The sequence below is a fragment of the Bubalus bubalis genome, chromosome 20 (genome assembly GCF_019923935.1).
Source record: "Bubalus bubalis isolate 160015118507 breed Murrah chromosome 20, NDDB_SH_1, whole genome shotgun sequence".
NCBI lineage: Eukaryota > Metazoa > Chordata > Mammalia > Artiodactyla > Bovidae > Bubalus > Bubalus bubalis.
Genome location: NC_059176.1, coordinates 9,948,844 through 9,976,196, shown reverse-complemented (window position 1 = coordinate 9,976,196; position 27,353 = coordinate 9,948,844). Strand labels below are relative to the sequence as shown.

The 27,353-nt window shown below is 48.9% G+C and overlaps 1 long non-coding RNA gene across 1 annotated transcript; it reads left to right on the top strand.

Annotated features, from left to right (window-relative positions):
- Positions 1 to 3,510: 3,510 nt before the first annotated feature.
- Positions 3,511 to 20,544, top strand: LOC123330823. The gene is made up of 5 exons (XR_006640354.1): positions 3,511 to 3,890; positions 9,896 to 10,007; positions 10,723 to 10,835; positions 11,530 to 11,910; positions 18,776 to 20,544. It is a non-coding gene; the product is annotated as an uncharacterized LOC123330823 (long non-coding RNA).
- The last annotated feature ends 6,809 nt before the right edge of the window (positions 20,545 to 27,353 follow it).

The following is a 27,353-nucleotide window of genomic DNA, read 5'->3' as shown; positions in this document are numbered from 1 at the left end:
TGGCAATGTGGCAAGACCAGGGTATCTGGCTCATAGGACCAGCTCTGTAATTCTGTGAACTGGAAAGACAGTAGAATTTGGAGTCAGTGACCAGAGGGTTCAAAAATTTCAAGCCTACTTCTGAAACTGGTGTGATTTTAGATTCAGGACTTCCCTAATGGCTCAGTTGGTATAGAATCCACCTGCAATGCAGGAGACCCCGGTTCGATTCCTGGGTCGGGAAGATCTGCTGGAGAAGGGATGGGCTACCCACTCCAGTATTTTGGGCTTCCCTTGTGGCTCAGCTGGTAAAGAATCCGCCTGCAATGCTGGAGATCTGGGTTCAATCCCTGGTTTCGAAGACCCCCTGGAAAAAGGAAAGGCCTCCCACTCCAGTATTCTGGCCTGGAGACTTCCATGGACTGTGTAGTCCATGGGGTGGCAAAGAGTCGGACACGACTGAGAGACTTTCACTTTCAGTGTGACAAAAGTCCACACATTCTTTGATGCTCCTGCCTTCAAAAGGTGGAGCTCAGGGTTTCCCTAATGGCTCCATGATAAAGAATCTGCCGGCCAATGCAGGAGACTTCGGTTTGATCCCTGGTCTGGGATTTTCTGCATGCTTCAGAACAAGTGAGCCCGTGTGCCATGACCACTGAGCCAGCACTCTAGAGCCCATGCTCCACAACAAGAGAAACCACCACAGTGAGAAGCCCGTGTACCACAATGATGAGAAGCCCGCACGTGGCAACAAAGACACAGCGAAACCAAGAATTAATTAATTAAAGAAAGAACCATAGATAACCATGTAGACCATTCACCTTCCCAGCAATAAGGCCAGCATGTCACACACACAGCTGTGTGTAAACTCTCAGAGGGGTGGAGGGGCATGAGAGTATGTTTTAATAGGTGAAGAAGAAACATCAGCTGTGGAGCTTTGTTATGTGGGAGTTCTCATCAATAACTCCCCAGACACAGCTTCTCAAGGTGATTAAAATGATTTTTTGTTTTCCTTTGAGGCTCGACAACTTAAGATGTTAATACATTACCGGGAGTGGAAATGTTTAGAATACTGAATGTCATTATGAAAAAATAATTCCTTCTTCCCAAAAAGGTGACTGTAAATTTCAGAGAGATATGTCAGAAGGGGAATGAGGGTGTGGGCATAGATTTGTCTGCATGAAAAAATAAATATGCCATCTTAAGTGCTTTTTAAAGATGTAGCACTGCCAATAAGAGGGATTGTTTATTGGAAATGTATAATGTGTGGCCAGATATGGATGCCATTCAGGTCTTAGGGGAAGGGCCAAGATGAGAAGACAGAGGGAGACCCAGGAAAAAAGGGCTTGGATGGAGGAGGACCTGAGGACTGGAGGCAAAGATGCCAGCACCATCTTAGAATAGAAAGCTCCACGCAGTGGGGGAGATGCTCTGTTGTTGCTGTTGTTGAGTCACTCAGTCATGTCTGACTCTTTGCAACCCCATGGACTGCAGCACACCAGGCTCCTCCTTCACCATCTCCCAGAGTTTGCTCCAATTCATGTCCATTGAGTTGGCAATGCTGTCTAACCATCTCATCCTCTGCCACCTGCTTCTCCTCCTGCCCTCAGTCTTTCCCAGCATCAGGGTCTTTTCCAATGAGTCAGCTCTTCTCATCAGGTGGCCAAAGTACTGGAGCTTCAGCTTCAGCATCAGTCCTTCCGATGAATATTCAGGGTTGATTTTCTTTAGGATGGACTGGTTGGATCTCCTTGCAGTCCAAGGGACTCTCAAGAGTCTACTCCAGCTAATGAAGCCAGTGAAGAGAAAGGACAGAAGACAAGGCAGCCGTGTTGGATTCACTGTTGAGAAAAAGTGAAAAGGATTTCCCTGGACTCAGGCTGGACAGAGGAGTCAGAGACACCATGAGAATGGCCAGGGGAGAGGGTGAACCACAAGGCTGGAACTAGAGGAGGACAGAAAGGTAGCAAGTCTTGGGACAGACAGTTCAGGGGTTTCCCTGCATCCTCCCTTTCATTTAACACTGTCAAGCTGACACCTGCCGTGGGCACTGGCCGTCTACCTCTCCCAGGACTAAGTCCTGTGCTGCTGCAGCTGCTGAGCTTCACCACCACCCGAAAGGAGTTCAGGGTGGAGAGCAGAACTGAGGTGCTCTATGCTTGGGGGAAAAGCTGGCAAGACAATCTTTAGATAGGTATTTTCAGAAGCTGTTTTTATGAACCCCATTCTTGTATCTCCTCATATCTAGAAAAGCACTAAAATCCTGCATGGTGATGACTGTTTCTTGTGAAGAGCAGAAAGCTTCATGAAACTAGCAGAAACCTTCTGGGAAAATATGTGCTTGATTGCATGAATTCCCCCTTCACCAAAATCACATATATACTGACCTCCCCCCACCCACCTCCCCGCCTCTTTGGAACAGCTCTGCAGAGCTACCTGAGGTGTGTTCCATGAGCTGTAGTCCTCATTTTGCACCCCTCCCCAAACTTAACTCCTAACTTTCACGTTGTGCATTTTTTTCAAGTCGCCAAATATTATTGAGCATCAACTGTGTCCCAGGCCCCTGGCTAAGCAAGGAAGGTAGGGTCATCAAAGCCATACACTGCTCACCCCAAATGTCCATGTCTTAACCCTCACAGTCTGTGAATATGCTAGGTTACAGGGCAAAGGGGAATTAAAATTGAAAATGAAATTAAGGCTGCTAATCAGTTTAATTTTAAATGGAATATCCTGGATTATTTGGGTGGTCCCAATGTAATTAAAAATGTCTTAAAAGTGGAAGAGGGGCAGAGTTAGAGTCAGAGTAATAGAGAAACTAAGAATACTTGATGAGAAGAGCCGACTCATTGGAAAAGACCCTGATGCTGGGAAAGATTGAGGGCAGGAGGAGAAGGGAGCAACAAAGGATGAGATGGTTGGATGGCATCACCGACTCAATAGACACGAGTTTGAGTAAACTCTGGGAGATAGTGAAGGACAGGGAAGCCTGGTGTGCTTCAGTCCATGGGGTCACAAAGAGTTAGACAAGACTGAGAGACTGAACAACCAGAAAGGGAGAAGGAGATGTGAAAGCAGATACAGGGGCAGAGTAATGGCCTGTGAGGACTCAGCCTTAAGCTGCTGGCTCAGAAGGTAGAGAAAGGGGTGGTGAGCCGGGAAGGTGGGCAGATGCTAGACATGGTGCTAGACGTCCTGGCCCTGGAGTAGACCCTCCAGGAGGAATGCAGCCCTGCAGACACCATGATCTTAAGCCCTGGAGACACGTGTTGGACTTCTGACCTCAGAACTGTAGGATAAAAGATTGGTGCTATTTTAAACCAATCAGTTTGTGATCGTTGTTATGGCAGCAGTGAGAAACTGATACAGACATTCCCTGCCTGTTTGTTCATTTCTGACACTTACCATGCAGTACAGGCTCATTAACGATTTGAGGAATGAATAACGAGTGAATGAAGGAGACAGAAAGACACACGAGTCCAGGTTCCTTGGTAAGTATCATAGGCTGAATGACTAAATACGCTAGAAGATGGTGGTCCGGTGGGGAGATTAGATCCATGGGTCCAAAGGGTCAGTGTTAGCAAAGCCCACCCCTGCCTTGGGGCGGGGGATAGCATAGGTGGTTCCTTGTGAGGGGACCCAGGATGGAAGGTTGCAGGCTGGGAGGTATGTTGGGGGCGGGAGGGAAGCAGGAGGGGCCAGAGAGAGGAGGAGCGGTCCTGAGTCAGGGCAAGGAGCTTGGCCTTTGCACCCCCTCCCTGAATCTCTGATCTCGATCCCACTGCCCACATTGTCCTTGGTCAGGCTGCCACTGGGGAGTAGACCCAGCCACGAACTGTCAGCATCCAATACTCCAGACTGCTGGGAGCCGAGTACCTGATCCAGGAGAACGATGTGGGCACCCACTATAGGAGGTGAGGAGGGATGGGGACCAGGGGTGATCTCCCAGTGGCAGAGATGCCCGTGTGCCAGGTTTGGAGAAGCAAAGCAGAGAAGGGACACAGGTGTGGAACTAGCCTTTATCAAGGTGTGGAGCCTGAAGAAGCAGGAAAAGGTGAATGTGGGCAAGTACTTTACAAAGTCTGGAGCAGAGCGTGCAGGAGAGGGGCCAGGGGCCAGTGGGGAGGTGAGTGGGGGCCAGATGGTGAAGGAGCTGGTGGACAGAGCAAGGAGGTGGCCTTTCTCTCCTGGGGTCAGCAGAGGGAGAGTTGGGTAGGATTTGGGTTTATAAAGATCTCCTCTAGCAACCTTGTGGGGCTCAGACCCAGGGAGCGCCAGGAAGGCATAAGGGTGTAGCATAAAGTCAGGTGAAGGTGATGGGGGTGCTGGTGCCTGACTCACTGTGGCAGCCTAGAGCCAGGGGGAACTGGTAGAGCCCCCTGGGCAGAGCCTGCCCCCTAGTGCCCTGGCTGTGTATGGGGCACGTGAGCTAGCCTCTGCATTGTGAGTGCTGGATGGAACCCCTAGAGGTGGGGGGAAGAGAAGGAAAACAACAACAGGGTGGGCTGTTGCTGGGAGAAGGCCCCCTTCCTTTCCATCTTGGAGGTGGGGGTGATGGGAACCTGCTGTGACATTGGCAGCTGTGCCCAGGAGGTCAGGCTGAGGTGGAATCAGGAGGACGTGGGCAGAGGTCTGTGGTGGGGGTTAAGCATCTTTTATGGGGTGGGTGGGGTCACAGGAAAGTCAAGGATATGGGGGAGCCACAAGATGCAGGGGAGCTTGGGGTACCAGAAGAGAAGAAGGGTCAGGGACAGAATCTAAAGAGGTCATGATCCTACCGCTTTGACCTCACTGCGCAGCAAGGGCTCAGTTGAACATAAAAAAAAAAAAAAAAAAAAAAAAAGACTCCCAAAGAAAACCCATTATGCAGGGGCCATGAGAGGGCAGACAAGTGACCAAGATCTAAGGTTTGTTGCACAACCACAGGGACAAGCCATCTAGGGCCCTGCAGCCACGCTTGTACCCGTCCTGCGGCCTATTCGCATCCGCGCTGTCTGCAGCTGTGTGATGCAACCGCTCTGAGCACAGGTGGATTCCTACAGGAATACTTCCTAATACTACTGATGGAAAATGGGGAAAATTGGACCCAGTTCATACCACATGGAAAATTGTTAATGGGCTTAAATTAGCTCAGTGGAATTCATGGCCAAATCATCTTGACTCTCAAAGTCGTGATTCCTAGAATTTTCACTCCAAAGTTCCTGTGGATAAACGTGAGACATGCCACCTCTTAGGTCACAACCAGAAGCCACCACAGACACTGGATCAAAACGGCAGGGTCAGGGTGTCCCGAGTTCCAAAAACAGCCTCGGGTTTGATTTGAAGCAGATAGGAACTCCCCACTCCCCCATCACCAAAAAAAAAAAAATTCCCTGGTTTCTGGTCTTGTTGCCCTGTGACTTTCTGGTGTGTGTGAAGGAAGGAAATTGAACAGATGAATGGGATCAAATGTAGCATAGCCTTGAGAGTATTCAGCTACATCATTTTTTTTTATTTTTTAATTTGAAAAATGAGGGACTTCCCTGGTGGTCCAGTGGCTAAGGCTCTGTGTTCCCAATGCAGGGGGCCTGGGTTTGATCCCTGGTCAGGGAACTAGATCCCGTATGCTGCAACTAAGGATCCTGCATGCCACAACCAAGACCCGCATAGCCAAATAAATAAATAATTTTTCTAATGAAAAAGATGAGAAGGGGCATTTCAGGATACCGCAGTAGAAACGGCTGTCAGAGTCTCTGTGCCTGCGCATCTTGGTAAAACAATACGGAAAATGAAGAAAAACCACAGTCTGTTACTGAGCTCTTCCTGAGACTGTGCTCCAGGGCTGACAGGCATCCTGAAGCTCAGCATCAGCCCTGGGGGGAGGGGCAGAGGCGAGGTCACCCTGGTGTTTCAGTCTGTTGGGGGGCCATAACAGAACAACGCAGATGGATGGCCTAAAGCACAGGAATGTGTCTTTTCACAGCTTTGGGGCTGCAAGTCCAAGGTCAGGATGACCTCAGGTTTGGTGTCTGGTGATGCCTCTTCTCCCGGCTCGTAGACGGCTCCTTCTCGCTGTGTCCTCCCGGGGCCAGTCTTCTCTGTGAGCGTGGTGAAGGAGGGAGATCTCTTGCGTCTCTTCCTCGTCTTCTAAGGATATCAGTCCCATCGGATTAAAGCCCCACTCCGGGACCTCACTTGACCATTATGTTATCACCTTGTTATAGGCCCTGTTGCCAAATGCAGTCACACTGGGGTCAGGGCTGCAACACACAAGTTTGGGGACACAGTTCAGTCCTTAGCATCTTTCCAGTAAGGAAACAAGGGATCTCAGGAGGATTAAGTCAACTCCTCCAAAGATAAGCAGTTTGTCAAGAGGGACCAGGATTTGAACCCAGGACAGCTGGACTCCAGAGGTCCTGCTCTCGGCCCCTCCCTGGGCTGCCTTGGGAGAAGACATATACAAACCATAAATGCTCATTTGTGAGTCTGACCCCTCCTCACTCCACCACAGCTCCCACCTGGGGCCAAGCCACCCTCACCTCATCTGGATTATTACGAGAGCCCCAGTGGATTCTCAGCATCCCTCTTGACCCTGGCCATCTACACCTCATACAGTAGCCAGTGAGCTCCTTAAATTCAAGCCAGATTACATCCCAGCTCTTCTCTAGAGCTTCCAGTCACTTCCTTTGAAAGTCAGAGAAAAGGCTAGAGTGCTCCATGACCCACAAGGCCTTGGCCCCAGCTCTGCACCCTCTCCTCCTGCCCTCCCCATCCCTGCCTAGGCCGGCCTCCTGCTGTTCCTCCAACTAGTCAAGAGACTCCTGCCTCAGGGCCTTTGCACGTGTGGCTCCCTCTGCCTGGAATGCTTTCCCCTCCGTGTCTGCCTGGCTAGCTCCCTCTGCTCCTGTAGGTCTTTGCTCCAGTGAACCCTTCTTAGTGAGGCCTCCCTGAGCACTGGTCTGCAAGTGCAGCCGCTCCCTTCTTGCCCTTTCTTTGTCTTCATATCACCTATCACCATCTGACACACTGGGTATTTTATCTCTGTCTGTGTTGCTTGTGTGCTTATCCTACCAGAATGCTAGCTCTGTGAAGCCAAGAGGTTGTCTGTTTTGTTCACTGCTGTGTCTCCAGCACCTGGAACAGAGTTTAATCCATTGTATGTGCTCAGTTAAAAAAGAAAAAAAAAATATATATATATATAATGATTGAATGAAGATACAGAAAGATGTAGAAACAGGGTCCTCGTGGAGAGTCTATTCCTTTCATTATACCAGCCAGTGAGCCAAAAGTTGTTCTGAAGCAGACCAAGTCTAAGGACCGTTCAGCTGCCAGGCGAGGGGGTCAGAGTGGGCACAGAGATGTCCCTTCTTGCTATCTTTGGGGTCCCCATTCTCTCCTGGTATGAGCCACTCTGTTCTCCATCCGAAGCTGTGGCTTCTCTCTGAGTCCCTGGGTTCTGTATTCCACATCCGCCCTCACTCAAGGCTTGGAGATGCTCTGACTTCTGACTACTTTGATCTTCTATGGCTGGTGATGTTCAGTGGGAGGCACTGAGCGGGATGCTGGAGACCCATTCAGCTCTGGAGGGTCCAAGTGGGGGCATGTGTAGGGTGTGGGGCTGGGGGTGACAGCGGCAGCTTTGTGAAGCAGGGGGGAGAGGTGCAGGGCATGCTAGGATTGGCAGGAGAAGGCTTGGGAGGAAATGGCACAGAACGAGAGGGCGTGGCTCCTGGCATCTTAAATTATCATCAAACTAAGTTCTGTGTGCATGCACGCATGCGTGTGTGCGCGCATGCATGCACGTGTGTAGGGAGGGTGCTGTCTCTTTCCCACCTCTGCAACCCTATTTCTCACTACTCCCTGCCTTGCACGTCATGATTCCGCAACACCAAGTGGCTCGAGTTTCTCTACATGTCTCATTGATGTATCCCATCTGCTTATCGCTGCTCATACTTATCGCTGCTTACCCTCTTGCCTGGGATGCCCCTCTGCCCCCTTTTTAAATTAATTAGTTAATTAACTTTTGGCTACACTGGGTCTTTGTTGGGCTTCCCTGGTGGCTCAGAGGTTAAAGTGTCTGCCTGCAATGCGGGAGACCTGGGTTTGATCCCAGGGTCTTTGTTGCTGTACACGAGTTTTCTCTAGCTGTGGAGAGGAGGGATTACGCTCTTGTTTTGGAGAGTTGGGCTCAGTTGTTTTGGTGCATGGACAAGTAGGATCTTCCTGGATCAGGGATCGAACCCATGTCCTCCACAGTCACAAGTGAATTCTTAACCACTGGACCACCAGGGAATTCCTCCTCCTGCCCTCTTTCTTCTGTATCATTCCTTCTCATCCTTTAGGGTCTAGCTCATCTCTCTGTTGCTCTTGGATCCTTCCTTGCCTACCCTGGACTGCACTGGGTCCCTCTCCTCCCTGCTCCTGAAGCACCCAAGATCGGCCTCCATTACCGAGGCCACCCCTGGTTGCTGGCTCACCCATTTCCTGTTTGTGTCCCCCACTATATTGTGGAGGGGACAGAAGGGAAAGAAGGCATCAGTGTATTGATTTAATGAATGGCGAAGTTTCGGGGACAACACTGGAAATGAAATGCTGACAGTTATCTTGGATGAAATGAAGTGGAAGTTTAAATCAAGTCTTCTTGGTCTTTCATTTGCGAAAACTTGGACATGAATTGGACATTAGACGATGCTGTGGAATGACTGCTCAGTTTCTGAGGTGCCGTCTGTAAAATGGAGATGACAAGAGTGCTTGCCTCCCTAGGTTACTGCAGGCTTGAAATCCCGGCATTGACGAATCAGACATGTGATCCACTGGTGCCAAAAACGGAGCTGTAGATGCCATCAAGGATTATGAACATGAAGCTTCTACCAGGCCCAGGGTCTGGTACTCACTAGATGCTCAGAGGATGTCTTTGACTTTGAATTAGAAAAAGATACAGAGATTTCCCTGGTGGTCCAGTGGTTGAGACCTGGCAGTCCAGTGGTTGAGTCTTCGCCTTCCAGGGTCGTGGGTGCGGGTTTGATCTCTGGTTGGGGAGATGAGATCCCACATGACTCGTGGACAAAAAAAACCTAAAACAGAAGCAATATTGTAACAAATTCAATAAAGACTTTAAAATGGTCCACGTTAATAAAAAATTTAAAAAGAAAAAGAAATGAACACATGAGCCTGTGGGTGCTTGATGCACATTGCCAAGGGCGTGTCCTGAGCGTGGAAGGGAGAGAAGTGAGAGGAGCCACTGCTCAGAGTCTACAGGGAGGTGCTGGAGGGACTGGTCCCTGCTCCCCTCCTCCCTGCCTTGAGAGGGCAATTTGGGGCTGCTTCTCTCATTTATATGATAATAATGCCTTTCGCAGGGGATCGCCCCGGGGCCAACTATGAAGGTGACCATCAGTAATAAAATGAACTGCCTATTGAGAACATCACTCTTTCAAGGCCCAGTGCTTCTACTGGTTATCTTATTTGAACTTCAAGTGAATTCCACCAGGTAGAAATATTAGCCCCATTTTCAGGTGAGGAAACTGAGGGTTAGAGCGAAGTGAATCATCTCCCTGGGTCACAATTTTCCCTGCTATACAAAGTGATAATTTCACACATTTCTGAAAAATAGATAAATGAAGGTTGAGTTTTATCCTCAGGATGATGGGAGAGTGTGCAAGGGTTGCATTATAGACAGGCATGGGTGAGGATTTGTGTTGGGCATGTCAGCCTCCTGGCTGCAGTTTGGAGGCACAATCATATAATTCATTCATTCAAATATTTATCAAGTGCCTTTTGGGTTGGGAAGATTCCCTGGAGAAGGGAACGGCTACCCACTCCTGTATTCTGGCCCGGAGAATTCCATGGACTGTATAGTCCATGAGGTTGCAAAGAGTCGGATATGACTGAGCGACTTTCATTTTCACTTTCACTCTCTATGTGCTGGACACTATTCTAGGTGCTGAGGAAACAGCAATGAACAAAATCTAGAATCCTGTCATCATGGAACTTAAACTGTATGGAGGGAGACAAACAGCAAACAAATTAAGCGTTAAGGATGCCAGAACCTGGTAAGTGTTATAAAGAGAAATAAAAAAACAGGAACAAGAGAGGGCCCGGTGGTGCTGTGCAGGACATGTGTATATTTTCAATAAGGGTGGTCAGGGAAAGCCTTAATAGAAGAGGTGAGCGAGTGAGTGGGGAGAGAGTAAGATCAATGCAGCTGTCTAGGGGAAGAGAGTCTCAGGCTGAGGAGGCAGCAGGTACAAAGGCCCTGAGGTGGAAACACACTGCTGAGTTTGAGGGTTTGCCTGGAAGCCATAGTGGATCAAGCGGAGGGGGCAGAGGAAAAACTAGGCCAATCAAGTTAAGACCAGGAAGGGTGAGGGTGGATCATGTAGGTCCCTACAGGCCATTGCAATGATTTTGGCTTTTAGTCTGAATTCTGAGAGAGATGGGAGGCCATGAGTATTGAGCAAAGAAATGGTAGGATATGTGTGACTTTCGTTTTAGAAGGTTCACTCTAGTTTTTGGGAAGAGATTAAATGGAAGGGGGGCAGACTCAAACTCCAGGGGAACAGTTAATAGGTGAACCCACAGCCGCATCCAGGTGGCAGAGGTTGGCTGGCAGCATGGACCCAGCTGGTAGAGAGAGAGCTGTGGAGGAGGAGGTGGGCTCTGGGTCTACTCTGAAGGCAGAGCTCGTAAAACTTGGCGATGGACTTGGGTGGGATGTAATGGAAGGAGAGGCATCCAGGCTGACTCCAGGTTCTTTATCTTGAGCAGCTGTGATTGGGAAGACATGAGCGAAGCTGGTCTGGTGGAGGGTCGAGCAGAAGTTCAGGGTGGACGTGATGCCCGTTAGATGTTTCAGTGGAGATGTGGAGTCAAGGGCAGATGTAAGTGTCCAGAGTCAAGAGGAGCATCCAGGGTGGAGTCCTGAGCACAATGATGGCAGTAAAAGCCTCGAGCCTGATGATATTGCCAGAGATGCCAGTGTGGATGGAGAAAGCTCAGAGCCTGTGTCTCAGGGCACTCTAGTGTGAGCAGGAAGGGCAACGAGGAAGAAAAGAGCAACGGAGGCTGGGAGGGAACCACTAGGAAGGGAGAAGAACAAGCAGAAGAGTGTGGGTCTGATGCTCAAAGTGCTTCGAGGTTGGGGTGACCAGTGGGGTCAGATGCTGTGGACAGATCAGGTGGGAAGGAGACCGAAAATGGACTGTTGGCACCATGACGGTCACAGAGTGGTGGACGGACCCTGGCATGGAGCCCTAACTCGGGCTTCCTCACAGCATGGCTGCCCTGGGGGCAGTCAGACCGCAGAACAGGGATCATCACAGTGAGTGCGACTCTGCCCTGGGGACACGTAACATCTGTCACTTTTGCTTACTTGGTCAAAATACTCACAGAAGCCCACCCAAGTTCACAGGGGAGGGACATAAACCTTCTCCATGGGAGGAGTGTCAAGAATTGACAGATGTGTTTCAGACTCACTCCAAGAACTCTGTCAAGGAGTTTTACAATCAAAAGGAACAAAGAAATCGGGCCCCCACTGGGGAGAAGTGTGGATTGAGTGAGTCTGTTCTTTTCCAGATGGAAGGAGGCCCCTCCATGTTTGTCATGTATGCGGTTTGTGTTTCCTGGATGGACATATGATGGCATATACACGTGGATGGAAAGAGCCCGGATGGATAGTCAGGAAACTGTATCCCATCACTTATAAACAGTAGACCACAGAGGATGTGGGGGCTGGAAAGGCTCTTGAGGATGTTTAGTCCCACGTCTTTCTTAGAGATGGCCTGCGAGGATCCCACCTCACCCAGGATCACGGAGGGAGGAAGACTGAGTGGCAGAGCCAGGACTAGCTCCCAGATCTCAACACTTCCGGGCCCCTCGCCTTGCACAGAGCTTTCCACCCACCGTATCTCACTGGAATTCTGCCAAGCCCCCCTGCAGGGCTGGGAGGCCAACCAGGTATGTTGCATTGGAAACATGTTATTGCTGTTTAGTCGCTAAGTTGTGTCTGATGCTTTGCGACCCCATGGACTACATATAGCCTGCCAGACTCCTCTATCCATGGGATTTCCCAGGCAAGAATGCTGGAGTGGGTTGGCATTTCCTTCTCCAACATTGCAAACATAAGCCCCGATCATTTGAATACCCATTCCTATGGGTCACTCCCCATCTTGGAAGGAGGATGTGGTCACTAGGTGGCAGGTGGCGTGGGTCTTGTGCTTCCCTTGATGTGAAAAGGGGGACCCTGGAGCAGCAGAGAAGCAGGTGCTGCAAAATTTTAATCTCCTAATGGCACTGAGATGGTAGGAGCCCCGGGCGAGCCCTGTAGATTTTAAATTTAAATAGAAAAGAGAAAGAAGCCAAAAGAAGAATTCTAGGGCATTTGAAAGGCAAGCCCAGTGCCAAGCAAGCTTCCAGAGTATACCAATTATGAACGAGGAGAGAGGAAGAGCGGAAATGAGGTGGCCATGCTGAGCCTAGAATAGCCATTCATCATCCTGGGATGAGGTGATGATGGAGAGGGAGAGAGCTGGGCCCAAGGAGGTCTGAGCACTGACTGAGCTGCAGAGGCCACCAAACACACCCACAAGCTGGGTTTTCATGATGCCATTTACAGATGAGGAAACTGAGGCTCAGAGATATTTAAACCTCTCGGCTCAGTGTGGTCTGTGGCCCCTAGAAGACAGGGCATCATCCATCCATGACCTGCAGACTCCCAGGAAGTGAGTCTTGTTGCAGGAGCATCGCCAGGGAGGAAATGCAACATTTGTGAGAGATGCAAAAGACCAGGCCCTACTCCAGACCTGCTGAATCAGGTCTGCATTTTAAGATACTTAATTTGAAGGACATGGTCAAGGTCATCTCGCTGAGAAGGGACCAAGATCTGTTTGACTCCAAAAGCAAGAGTTCTTTCCATTTATGTGGTTTTTTTTTTTTTTTTTTTTTTTGCTCTGCCAAAAGCCCCTGGAGAGAACTTTAAACAATGCAAACTTGATTATCATCCACTGCTGAAATTCTCTAGCTCCTCGTTATCTTCAGATCCAGCCCTCACACCCCAGTGTAACACTCAAGGTCACAGCCGGGTAGGTAACTGACCCAAGGTCACCTAGCTGGGCTCTCCTCCCAGGGGTAAGAGGTTCCCTAGGGATGGAGCAACTGGTGAGGGGTTCCCCATCACCACGCACTGTTAACTTGACTCCCCAACCTTGCAGAGTGGGACTCAGCATCTCCATCTGAAAGATGAATGTGGACAGCATCTGCTTTGAGAGACCCCGTCAGCAATGGTGGCCACAGTTTTTGAGACCTTAGCAGGCTACAGCCCATGGGGCTGCGAAGAGCCGGACAGGACTGAGCTTCTGAGCACACATACCTGTAGCTTCAGCCATTCCTTGGTGGTTTTTTTTTTAGTACTTTTATAAGCCACATTCTCTGGGAAGATCTTTAATTTTTCTGTGCCATCCAGAGGCTTCTTAGAGAACAAAACAATGCTGATTAAAAAGAGCTGTTATCGTTTGTGTGAAAAGCAAAATACTATGTGGGTATTTTGTGGGTGTCAGAGCTGCCTTTATGGAGCGGAGATTCCTGGTACTAATTGGTAGGCAAATAGACCCCAGGACTCACGGAACAACGTGTGGAGCCCTCCCGTGTGGAGGCAGGGTCAGGGGTCTCACGGTGCGTAGGTTCCTGCTGCCCCACATCCTCTCTCTCTATCTCTCCCTGTTTGCCTGGGACATCCATGGTTTTCTAGCTACGTTCTGTTTTCAGCTCTGGGAATGCTGATGGAGCTGCCCTTTCAGCACCAGAGTCTCGAGCTCTTGTATAAGACGTGCTCAGTACAAAGGCCATGCCTGGATGGGAAAGAAAACCGACAGGTGCCAGCCGACCTGAGTAGAATCCACCTGGGGACCCTGGCCCCCAAAGATCTTCCACTCTCTAGTGAGACTTCCTCTTGGTTCAGACCTTCCTTTAAATTCATGGAGGCCACTTGGCACAAAATGTAGACCAGGCTGATGTCACGTTTTTATGGGATGTGTTTGGATTTAGGTACAAAGTGGTCTTTGAAGAAGCATAGTCGGTATTAGGAGAGCATGTTCAGGCCCCTCTTGAGAAGGGCCAGCCTCACAGAAGGGCAGGCCCTGGGGTAGCGAGATGCCCCCAAACAAATGCCACATTCTCTGTGGACTTGTCCACCTCACCAGGAATCCCTGGGGTCTCATCAACATGTAGAAGAGAGCCTTGCAGACACTGGGTGCCCAGTAAACATTTCTGGATCACTAAATGAAATGATCACTGGAAGAGAGACGTGCTTCCTTGGGCATCCGCAAGGCTGATACCCACCACCCTTCTCTGTAGGGGGACACTTGTGACCCATTTCTCCTCAGCCAAGGATGCTAAAGGGGCATGAACATTTGCTCATGTCTTCCTAATGGCTTGTGAGTCTGGGTATTTTTTCTTTTTTAAGTGCAAAGTTCCACTCCAATTTAGGTAAAGAAGACCTTGATCTTAGTTTTTGCATTCAGAACTAAAAACCATAGTCTCTCAATGAACACTTTCAGGACAGCCTAAGCAATTGTGGCAAAAATCTAATCCCTGCTCTGACGGAGCTTCTGACCTGAGCAGCCATGATGGCAACACGAGCAAGATGGGGGAGAAAGTAGCATGGAACCACGAAGGTACAGACAGCTGTACAAGACCCTGGGAGTTGGAAATGGACATTTGTCCTCTGTGCTGTTGGTGGCTTCTTAGAAAGAAAAAAAAAAAAGCATTGGTTCAGAGAAGGATTACTATTAGTTTTGAAAACCAAATTCATATAGTACGTGTAATAGATGCCCACAAGATTGGAACATGAGTATTTTTGGCATCTCCAAGGTACTGTGCATAATCATGTTAACTCAACGGTGATTCCGTAGAGTTAAGTGTTCAGCACTTTGCAGATGAGGCATCAGAGGCTTGGAGAGGCTAAGTCTCATCGTAGGTATCCAGCTAGCAAGGGGCAGAGCAGGAGTTTGAAACCAGGATGAATCACAAGTTTTCTTAGAAGAGGAGAAAGCTGCCCCCTCAATATGACTCAGAAGACTCAAGCAGATTGTGTGAAATAGTGTTTATGAAGGACAGTTAGGGAAGGCTTTGTCCCTTTGGCAAGGGAACTAGTAGGCCCTGGGTTGGGGCCAGGTGGAAGGACTCCAGGAGAACATGACCACGCAGACAAGACTGGAAAGCATGAAGCATTTTCAGTTCAGTTCAGTTCACTCCCTCAGTCGTGTCCGACTCTTTGCGACCGTATGAATTGCAGCACGCCAGGCCTCCCTGTCCATCACCAGCTCCCGGAGTTCACCCAAACTCCTGTCCATCGAGTTGGTGATGCCATCCGCCATCTCATCCTCTGTTATCCCCTTCTCCTCCTGCCCCCAATCCCTCCCAGCATCAGAGTCTTTTCCAATGAGTCAGCTCTTTGCATGAGGTGGCCAAAGTACTGGAGTTTCAGCTTTAGCATCAGTCCTTCCAAAGAACACCCAGGACTGATCTCCTTTAGATAACCTATAAAAATAATGAACGGTATTCCTGCTATTAATGCTGAATAATAAACAGTATTACTAATATTAATGCTGGCTACCATTTCTGAGAGCCCATTGAGTTCCAGGAAATCCATGTGCATCGTCTTCCATGCTCACAACAGTCCTGAGATTTGGGTGTTACTCCCATCTTTCAGACATGTGATTAACATTCAGGGAAGCAACTCGTATTGTTCAGTATCCCACAGTTACTAAGAGGCAGAGCATGGATGCTTTCTGGCCCCTCCACCAAAACAAAAGGAGTTTCTGGGGACCAACCCTGTTCTCTATCCACTGCTCCCTCCCACCGTGTCCAACTCAAAGACAAGATGACTTTTTGGGACAAACAGGGCAGGATCCTGCTAAGGACAGTTTTCCTCAGTGATTTCTTTGGCGTGTGGCCATGCAGACAGAAGGCAAAGAGATGCCCAGCATGGAGACACAGGCTGGCTAGGCTCAGGCCCTCTTGCCCAGGGATATTCAGCAGAAATGCACAATGAGGGGTGGCCTTGGCAGCAGCTGCAGGGAACACGTGGACTCAGCCAGATTAGAAGGCGGGCTTTTGCAATGTGGGTGCCTGTTTATAACATGAACACAAATGTACATGTGCATAGACATGTACACACATACACAGGTGTTCACATGTATACACACACCCACAAAAACACACGCACATTCATACATGCATCAGCGTTTATTTATGATTGGTGCGCCAGGGGGAGGAGTCATTTCTAGCAACTGCTCGGGTGCTCATGACTTCTGAACTGCAAAAGAAAACTTCCTAGGGCACACTGAATCTCACTCTCCATGTGGACCAGGAACAAACACTCTTTCCTTTTTGAGTGTAGTAACTCCTCACCGTTCTTTGTCTTTGTTTTTTTTCTTTTAAGAGAAAGAAAATAAAATTATAGAATTACAGCATTGTCCAATCCGCTGTGACAGCTGTTGATCATTGTATACCAAGCACCGTGCTCACCAAGTGGGAAATTCAAAAACAAGTAAGGCAAGGTCTAGTCCTTAAGGCTCTAGAGCAAGGGTCAACAAACTATGGCCGCCAGGCTAATTCGGCCCTCTGCCTATTTTTCTAAATAAAGTTTTATTGAAACACATCCGTGCCTGTTCATTTACATCTCATCTCTGGTTACTTTTGTGCTCTTAATGGCAGAGTTGAGTAGTTGCTATAGAGACTGCATGACCCACAAAGCTCCAAATATTTACTATCTGTTCCTCTACCAAAAAAGTTTATTTATCCCAGCCCTGGGGAACTGTGTTAGAGAGAAAATTCACACACCCCAAAGGACAATGACCTTGACCAGACAGCCTGTGCTGGGTGCCCTGTGAGCATTATGGATGGTTTCAGAGGAGGGGCACGTGCAGATATTGGTGACATGGAAGGCTATGGAGTGGAGGCAGGATCTGGGTTTTGATTATGAGTAGGAGTGTAAGAGAAGGATGGGGTTGGGATGGAGGGTGGGCACCAAGGTGTGGGGAATGGAGTGTGGAAAAACCCAGAAGTGCATACAGGTGGTGTGCATTTTTGGTTTGGAGCCCTTCGGCTTCCATGTGCTCTATTCTCAGTTAAAGCCCTGAATCTCTTTGAAGGATCCCACAACTCAGTTCTAGTGGGAGAGACTCCACCCTACTCCTGGGTGCATGTGACCCAGGCCTGGGCAAGCAGGCATCAGTTCCCCTCTGATGACAGTGATGGGCTCAGGGATGAGCACGAGGCCCAGTTCTGCTGCAGAGCCAAGGGCACCCATCCCAGACTTGTATTTTCCCCCCTCCCTTTATGAACAAGAGGTGACGTGACTGCAGCAGCCACCTTGCCATCATGAAAGCAGAACTTCCGAGAAGGAAACCAGAGAAGGCAGCTGACACAATGAAGGCAGAGTGATTCAAGGAAAGAATCTGAGTCCCGGCAACATGAATTGAGCCCTGAACAAGCTGGGTCTGAAGCTGAATCCATCCCTGGGCTTTCAGTTACACAAACAGATATATTTTCATGTTTGTATGTGACCATTTGGGTTGGGCCTCTTGTCAGTTGCAAACAGAAGAGCAAAATCAGATTGAGTATATTTGGGTATTCCAGAGGGATTTTTCTTGCATTTTTAATTTTTATTACTATTAATAATTAATTTATTTTTTGGTGGGCTAAGGGTAGCCAGCTTGAACCAAGCCCTGAAAATGAGAACCTGAAGAGCTAGGAAGATGGGAGTCAGCCTCCTGGGGGCAATTCTGATGAAGCCTCCAGTCTGTGTGGAGTTTTGAGACCTGTCTGAGATTAGGTGAAAGCCCCTGTCCCTTAAAGAACACAAAAAATGGGCACTGGGTGTCTGTGGGTGGACAGACCCCAAGCTAATGTCTGATGGACTTGCCTGAGGCATGTAGCATGTGGTAAGGACACAGCTGCACAGACCTCCCGGTTCAAGTCCGGTCCTCAGACTCAGCCTGTCCCTCTGGTTTCCTTGCAGTCTGATTGTAGGGGGAGAGGAGGTCTTTTAGATGGGGCTCTTCTGGCATCTAAATAAATTCACCAACTGCCGTTCTGGTCTCTTTACTCCTGTGGGCCATCTGAACGCAAGTCTATTGAGAACTGGAAAAATCTAGTTTCAGAGCAATTAAGGTTGAGATTTAGACTCCAGACTGTGAAATCCTGACCAGGGGGGCCTCTTGGGAGATGGGCTGTCAGGCTCTTCCAAAGGTGATGGGCCCTGGAGCTCACCACCAGCAGGTTTAGCTTCTTGCCCAACATTTTTTAAAAAATAATGATTAAAAAAATTTTTTAACTTAATTATTTTTAGCTGTGCCGGGTCTTCATTGCTGCATGCAGGCTTTCTCTGGCTGTGGTGAGCAGGGGCTACTCTCTAGCTGCGGTGCACAGGCTTCTTGTTGTGGAACACAGGCTCTAGGCACATGGGCTTCACTAGCTACAGCACTCGGGTTCAGTCATTGTGGTGCTTGGGCTTAGTTGCTCCGCAGCATGTGGAATCTTCCCAGACCAGGGATCAAATCTGTGTCTCCTGTACTGGCAGGTGGATTCTTAACCACTGGACTACCAGGGAAGCCCTCCAATTTACTGAGCAGATCTTATTGCGAACTGAATGTCTATGCTCTCCCATTCACAGGTTGAAACACTAACCCCCAAGCCAGTGGTTGTAAGGCCTTTAGGAGGTGAGTAAGTCATGAGGGTGGGGCCTCATGAAAGGGATTAGTGTCCTTATAAAAAGACATGCTTGAGAGCTTTCTATCTTTCTTTCTTTCTATTGCATGAGGACAGAGAAAGAAAACAACTGCTCACATCCAGAAGAGGACCCTCACAGGACCCAAGCATATTGGCTCCTGATCTCTGACCTCCAACCTCCAGGACTGTGAGAAGCAAATTCCCCTCATTTATAAGCCACCAGTGGAGAAGGAAATGGCAGCCCACTCCAGTATTCTTGCCTGGAGAATCCCAGGGATGGAGGAGCCTGGTGGGCTGCCATCTATGGAGTCGCACAGAGTTGGACACAACTGAAGTGACTTAACAACAGCAGCAGCAGCATAAGCCACCAGACTGTGGTCTTCCATAACGTAACATAGCATAGCATGACATAACTTAACATAACATAACATCATAATATATCAGCAATCCAAGCTGCCACAGACACCTACCACGACATTTTACAAGCTCAGACTCCTTTCATTGTCCTGTGCTGACTGCTGAGGGTCCCCAGGTGGCATGCCTGCCATGGCCAAGATGTCATGGGATGCAGGGCAAGAAAGCAGAAGAATGAAGGGCCGGCATCTGAAGCACCCAGAATGGCTTTCTGCTGTGTCCTGGCTCTCTAAGCCTCACTTTGATGTGACCCATCATTTACTTAAGATCAACAGTGTGAAATGTGTTCCAAGGGATGTGGGGAGAGAAATACGGCAGCAGCCCTCAAGTCGATTTCTGAATTCGAGGCAAAAGCGAGTCTTGGGACTGTGGCTCATAAATCATTCCGCTGATGGCTGGAGAGGTGGCTCCCGTGAGGTCACCTGTGCAAGAAGGTTGGAGGTGGAGGGATGCGGTCAGGCTGGTGATGAACCTAGTGGGACTTTGCCATGGCTGTTCCCTCTGCTGCAAATGCTCTGCCCTAGATCTTCACAGGACTGGCTCTCTTCCCTTTAACAGTCTCAGCTTCCTTGTGCCCCCTTCAGAGAACATTTTCCTCACCATCCTGCCTCCAGCAACCCCCACACCCATCCCTGCCACTCTCCATCCCATCGTTTCAGAGTCTTAGCACTTACTACCATCCTGAATTCCCTTAGATATTGCTTCATTGTCTGAATCTCACTAGAATAAAGGTAAACTTCACAAGAGTTGGGGTCTGCTCACCACTGTGTCCGTAGCCCCTGCAGTAGTGCCCAGAACACAGTGGTCATCCAAGTGCATGTTGAATGAATAAATGAGTGAGGGAATGAATGAATGATGAATTAGCCATAGTTGTGGGGACAAGTAGTAAAAACTGCTGGGTATCTGTAGAATCACTGGGACACTCAAGCATCAACATTAAGGCTATGGCATTAACGTTCAGATTGGGTTTGGCCAGACCTGCTCATGGACAAGGGGTTAGTGGGTAATAGTAATAACTCACTTTATCTGTTTCAGTGTTCATTTACCTATGATTCTCTGGATATTCTGGATTCGCTGGATATTCTGATTAGCTTGTGAAAACCAATGTTGCCTTGCTGGGAAAGACAGCAACCTACTTGCTCATTTGGAAAGGAAAAGACTGGCTACACTCTACGCCTTTACTTGAAAGTTGCCTGTCTGTTTCCTGGTTGACTATAATAAAAATAGGGCCAATTTCCTGGTCCAAGCACCAGCAGTTGAATTCACTGAACCATCCCATCAACCCTGTCAAGGCAGGTGTGAAGATCTCTTTTTTCAGGTGAAGAACCATCTCAGAGGGTTGAAGTCATGTCTTCAAGGCCACATAGCTTAGGTCAAGCCCAGGGCTTTCTCCCACGTGCTGACTGGTCACTTGCAGAGAACACTACCAGGTGGATTTTACAGAACACACACACACACACACACACACACACACACACCGCCATCCAGCAGGTTTTAATCCTAGTAAATGGAAATGTTCATGTGTGATCCACATGTGTTGGTCTATGTTTCGAGGAGCCCAGCTCAGCCCAAGAGGCAAACTCCTGCTCCTTGATCCCACCTGAGAGCTGATCAGAGCCTCCTATTGACTCTCGATGCTCTTGACCTTGGAACAAAAGCTGAGCTTTTAAGCCCACTCCTTTCTTCACATCACCTTAATGATGAGTAGGAAGAGTGAGCACCTTAATGGTCACTTCAGTTGTCATTTATCTCCTATGTCGTCATTTATCTCATCTATCTACCACATGTAGCTAGATGTAATTTGTAGGAGAAAAGTGTTAGAGAATTTCTGTGAGGAAGAAAATTGGAAGAAAAATATAGGAGAGAAAGTAGGAGAAAAATTTCAGAAACTAGGGCTAGGTAAAAAGTTCTCAGACATGACACCAAAACTATGACCCATAAAAACTGAGAAAAAGTGGACTTGGGTTGGGAGAGATGTCACAAACTGAGTACCAGACATCTCCACGTGGGCACCACAAACTAGCATCAGAAGGGAAAGATTAGGGAGGCATTATTAGGGCAGGTGTGCCAAAGCTGAAGTCTGGAGACATCATTCCACCTTCACTCATTAATTTAGCAGATATTCACTCTGGGCTGGTTTCTGATGGAGCATAAATGAAAGACATTTAGTGAAAGGTCCCCAGACCCTCACAGTCTAGTGGGAAAGGTAGCCTGTAAGTCTGTACCATTCAGTGCGGTAGTGAGCCCTGCACTGGGCACGCTGAGGATGCTATGAGGACTTCGTCACCCATCAGCCTCTACCTTGACCCCTGATTTTCCTGGTCAACTCTCACCAGCTCAACAGGCTCAGCCTGCTAGGGCATTAAAGAACGCGTCCTGGCCAACAGTTAATCCTTCCATTTCTCATGACCTCCTGGCTCATGGTTTGTACTCTTCCAAGCTTTTGCAGAGTGGTAGTACAGTGTACACACAGAAACCAGACCACAAATGGGTTTAGGAATGAACATTTTCCTACCTCACTTTGCCCCAGGGAATGGGGTACAGCTTCTTAAAGGAGTACGAGAGAAAGCCTGGGGGAGAATCCCAAAAACAAGGGTCCCAGGGCCTAGGAATCTGGTCATTATTCAAGTTGAAAGTCTCAGCAGGGAGTTGGAATGACCAGTCCTCCAGTTACCAAGGCTGACCAGGCAGCAGCCATGTTTATAACAGAGCAGCATGAGGACATATGTGTGGAAGAAGATTCTAGAAGCTCTTGAGGCAATCCAGATGAAAGTCAGTGAGGGAGAAGCAGTAGAGAAAATCACTCTGAGGGCAGAAGTGGCTTGTACTTTCCTTTTCTCTCCAGACCCTGTGATGGCTGATTTTATGTGTCAACCTGACTGGGCTGCAGATGCCCAGATATTTGATTAAACAAATATTTGCTTTCATTTTCTTTTCTCTTTAGAACACATTCAAACCAGATGTTGGACTGGCTTGATCCTGTAATTACTTCTTTCCTCCTGTTTTCTAATGCTGGGTCTTTTCATTGTACTTTCCTCAGCTCCTGGTTGAGGACTATTTCATTCTGGTAATCCTGTACGTGTGTTCTCAATCCAGGAATTCTTCCTCATTCCCTTGTTTCGAGCATCCTGTTCTTGTTTTGAGCATACTGTTCTTGTTTTGTGTGTGGGTGAGAAACCACTGGCTGGAGAAAACCTCTGATCCAGCCAGGCTTCAGGTGTTAGAAGCTGCTGTGGTAGCGTTTCCTGGCTCCTCTGAAAGGCCCCTGTCGGGAGGTGCTCACACATTCACGCACACATGTGCACATATACTCATGTACATGGACACAGGCATGCATGCACATGCATGCACACACAAGCATGTTCATGCACACACATGCACACACAAACATGTGCACACAATAAACAACACACACTCACCCATGCACAAGCACTCATGCAATGCACATGTGCACATATGCACATTCACATAATCCACACACTCACATGCACATACATGCACACATATACATACACCCTACAAACAGAGCTCTCCTCTCAGGGCTGCCCTGGTCAAGGCTTCCTTGCCTTGTTAAAATGAGATTACCTTTAGAAGAGTGTAATGGAACATGGCACTTCTAGATAAAAATAGAATGTGTCTACTTCTGCCCAGGTACCTTATGGGCAGACTCACAGCCTCCTTCTTCCCTAGCCTTCCACACTGTTCATTTTCAGTGCCAAAGACAGCCCCACTGCTCCAGCTGCCCAGCCTCAGGTCTACTGGAATAGAAAGCCCTTCTCGGCTCAATTGCCATCACCCCAGAGCCAGGAGGAGCCCAGTCCTCCCAGCTCCTCCGTCTCTGCTTGCTCTGAGCCTGCTGCCTCCAGCCAGCCCGTCTCCTCCCCACCTGTCAGACGAAGCCTGAGCTCCGGGTCTGATCACCGCAGCAGCATCCACGTCAGCAGTCGGCCCAGCTCCTCACAGGGCGGACACAGCAGCACCTGGGGACCCGAGGTGATGCCCCGTCTTCCTCCAGTCCTGGGCTTCTTCACGCCTGAGCGACCCGGAGGATGAGGAGCAGCTTTTTCAGAGGTGAGAGTTATCTTCCTCCTGGGGCCCCAGCCGGAAAACCTACAGGCGAGGTCTGGAAATGGGAGGAGGTGGGCCAAGCCTCTGGGACACGCAGGCAGTGCAGTGATGGAGGGAAAGCATCGAAATAAGAAACAGCACGCGCTAACGTGAGCCTGGTGCTGCCTAGGTATGTGTCTCCAAATAACTCAGACCTACAGAATGAAAAGGGAGCCTGGGGACATGACGGTAGATATAGGTTGGAGAGCTAGACCGCAGTCTGCCTGACAGCTTGCAATCTGCCTCCCTGCTTCTCGCCTCCATCCACCCTTGAAGGTCCGCTGAGCAGCTGGGTGGCCTCGGGTTTACCCAGGAGCTCCTTATCTGCTGACAGATCAAACCGTCCCTTGGCCGCTCGCTCATTCGACGGCAGCTGTCACGCAGCCCCGAGTCCTCCTAAGTGTGAAAAAAACAGCGATTGCGGGAGACCCCACCTGGAGACAGTCATCTGGGACATCCTGAAATGTTTCTCCTTGTTTCCTTTCAGCCACCCACTCCTTTAGTTTTTAAACCCAGTGAAGCTCATACTACATACACTTCTGAAACTCTTTCGTTCTGTTTATTTGACACTACATCCTCAGCATTTCTTCGCATAACACACGCAGAAAATCCTCGGCCCTGGGTGTCTGAGAAGTCACTTAACTCTTCCACATCTAAAGGCTTGCCTTTTGCCAACCTCAAGTGTTTTAAATTATTTATTTATTCATTTATTTTGATTGTGTTGGGTCTTTGTTGCTGTGTGTGGGCTTTCTCTAGTTGCAGCGAGCGGAGGCTTCTCTGCTAAGGCTTGTCATTGCGGTGGCTTCTCTTGTTGCAGAGCACAGGCTCTAGGTGCACGGGCTTAAGGAGTTGCAAAATGTGGATTTAGTTCCTCTGCGGCATGTGGAATCTTCCCAGACCAGGGAAGACCACCTTGCGTTGGCAGGTGGGTTCTTATCCACTGTACCTCCAGGGACGTTCTTGCCGAACTCTTGCCTTGTATTTGCTTTCAGCAAATGTGCAGAAGGCAGGCAGCCCCTTGCCTGAGTCTGCTCCCCACCACAGATTTTGAGAAAAGTCTGATCCCCAACCAGCTGTGAGAGTTTCCTATGGTCGCTGTAACAAACTACAGTACCTGTGTCTTCAACAACGCACGTTTATTTTCTTCGGTCTGGATGTCAGAAGTGGAAAATGGATTTTCGTGGCTTTAAACTGAGGCAGGGCCATGTTCTCTCCAGAGGCTCTTGAGAAAAGTCCATTTCTTTCCCCTTTGCAGCTTCTAGAGTTCTGATCTGTGGCTCACGGTGGCGTCCTTCATCTTCAAGGCCAGCAGCACAGCATCTCCAAATCTCCCTCTGCTTCCATCTTTCCTAGTCAGGTCTCCGTCTTATAAATGTTGCTGAAACTCAGCCCCCATTCACTGGTGCCAAATAGAAACACTGAGACAGTTTTTGGGTGAAATGGTAAACAGTAGCTTTTATTGCTTTGCCAGGCAAAGGAGGCCACAGTGGGTTAATGCCCGGAAGACCATGTGACCTACCCTAGAGGGGGTAGTGAGGAGTTTTACGGTGTTCAAGGAGCAGGGCGTGATCAGCTCGTGGACAGTTCTTGGATTGGTTGGCATCAAGGTGACGTTTCAGGCATCATCAGCCTTCTAGTTTCAACCAGTCTAGGGTCTATGTTCTTGCGGTCAGCAGTTTTCATCTGGCGGGGGGAGGGGGGTTGGCTTCCTATTAAAACAACTTAGGAATGTGTGTGGGGCCTTTATCAAAATCTTTCAGGGAATTGGAAGCTAGGTGATTCTGTAATGTAATAGAATTATAGTCTAAATTGTTGCCAGTTCCTTAGCTCAACAGCCATTCTTCGTTTCTATATTTTCACATTTCCCAATCATTAACTCTTGAAGCAGCATTTTACTTCAAAGACAAGGACATAGAGGCTTGGACATGGTTTCATTACGACACTTAGGATGGCCCTTAGAACCAACCAGATACCATAAAGAAGACTGAGCACCAAAGATTTGATGCTTTTGAACTGTGGTGTTGGAGAAGACTCTTGAGAGTCCCTTAGACTGCAAGGAGATCAAACCAGTCAATTCTGAAGGAAATCAGTCCTGAAAATTCATTGGAAGGACTGATGCTGAAGCTGAAGCTCCAATACTTTGGCCACCTGATGAGAAGAACTGACTCATTGGAAAAGACCCTGATGCTGAAAAAGACTGAAGGCAAGAGGAGAAGGGGGCGACAGAGGCCAAGATGGTTGGATGGCATCACTGACTCAATGGACGTGAGCTTGAGCAGGCTCAGGGAGATGCTGAAGGACAGGGAAGCCTGGTGTGCTGCAGTCCATGAGGTCGCAAAGAGTTGGACACAACTTAGAGACTGAACAACAACGGATAATCCAGGGTCATTTTACCATCTCAATATCTCTAACTTAATCACATCTACAGGGCTCATTTTGCCATGAGGCAAAGGTTAGGTTCACAGGTCCTGGAGACTAGATCATGGATATCTCTGGGGTATCATTCAGCCACCCACTTCAGCCGTGGGGTCCAGGCTGGAACCAGTAAGTACAACCCCAGTCGACAACCCTCAGCCCCTCTTGACTCTGTCCTGTGTTTGTTACTGGAGCGGCTGTCTCTGTGCTGAATGTCCCGCCAGATACCAGGCTACTGGAGGGCAAGGCCAAGGACCTGACCTAGCCTTCTTTCACCCCCAGATCCCAGAGCAGGGTTTGTGTGCCTCCTGAGTAGATGCCGCGATGTTTGTTAAGTATATAAATGAATATATGATTGATAAGAGCAACCAACACAGACAATAAATAAGACAGTGGCTACGGCCCCAGATTTTTAAGTCTAAAAGCCAGCTGGAGACTAGCCAGTGGCCAAGGAAGGCATGTGGAAGCTGCCGGTACACGTGAGGACTGACCGATTGGGTCAGGCTACCCGGATAAGCTGTTCCAAGCCCATGCCTGGAGCCAGTACAGCGGCAACTAGTGGTGACCGCTACACCCCCTTCAGCCCATGCAGCAACCTTGCAAATCTCACGATTAATGCCTCTCGGAGCAATGCTAACCTGAAACTACACAGGAAAGGAAATTCTGGAAAACGTGTTTGCAGCTTAGCTAAGTTGCACATGCATGTGTGTGTGTGCTACATTGTGTCTGATTCTTTGTGACCCCATGGACCATAGCCCGCCAGGCTCCTCTGTCCATGGAATTTCCCCGGCAAGAATCCTGGAGTGGGTGGCCATGCCCTCCTCCAAGGGCTCTTCCCGACCAGGGATGGAATCCATCTCTTATGGTCTTCTGCATTAGCTTGCAGGTTCTTTACCACTAGCGCCACCTGGGAAGCCCTTAGCGAAGTTGCTGCTAAGTCACTTCAGTCGTGTCCGACTCTGTGCGACCCCATAGACGGCAGGCAGTCCACCAGGCTCCCCATTCCCTGGGATTTTCCAGGCAAGAACACTGGAGTGGGTTGCCATTTCCCTCTCCAATGCATGAAAGTGAAAAGTCAAAGTGAAGTCACTCAGTTGTGTCTGACTCTGACTCTTCGCAACCCCATGGACTGCAGCCTACCAGGCTCCTCCGTCCATGGGATTTTCCAGGCAAGAGTACTGGAGTGGGCTAAGTTGACACAGCACAAATCCACACTCAGTCATAGTTGCCCTGGGGTCAGGAGGAGAAAGGAGATGCCTCAGGGCTTAGCACTTCCTCCATGTCCCACTATGAGAGGTCCCAGTGGCCATGGCTGCGGGACTCGAAAGCTTCTGTTTGCTGCTTCTCTGGGGCTTTACTGAGGTTGAAACAAATTATTCTATACTTGTTTAAAGCCACTTTATTCTTATTTGCAAAACAAACACTCATACCAAGAAAAATGCCTTTTGCCGTGTTCTGCAGGCTCCTTTGTCACAGGCTGGGTTGATTAGAGCTGAACGTGGGGCTCCTGGTGAATTAATAACCACCAAGTAGGTGGAATGGAATCAACTGCCTACAACAAATACAGTTTTCCCCTTAAAGTGAACAAACGTCTTTTCCTACCACCAACTTTCTAACAAGTGGGGTTTCGACAGCCAACTTTCCTGTCTCTGGTTATCAGTCACCAGGCCTCAGGGTTATTACAACAAGCCCCTCAGTGTTGCTGGAAAGCTCTTTGTCCCTCTTGGCAAGTA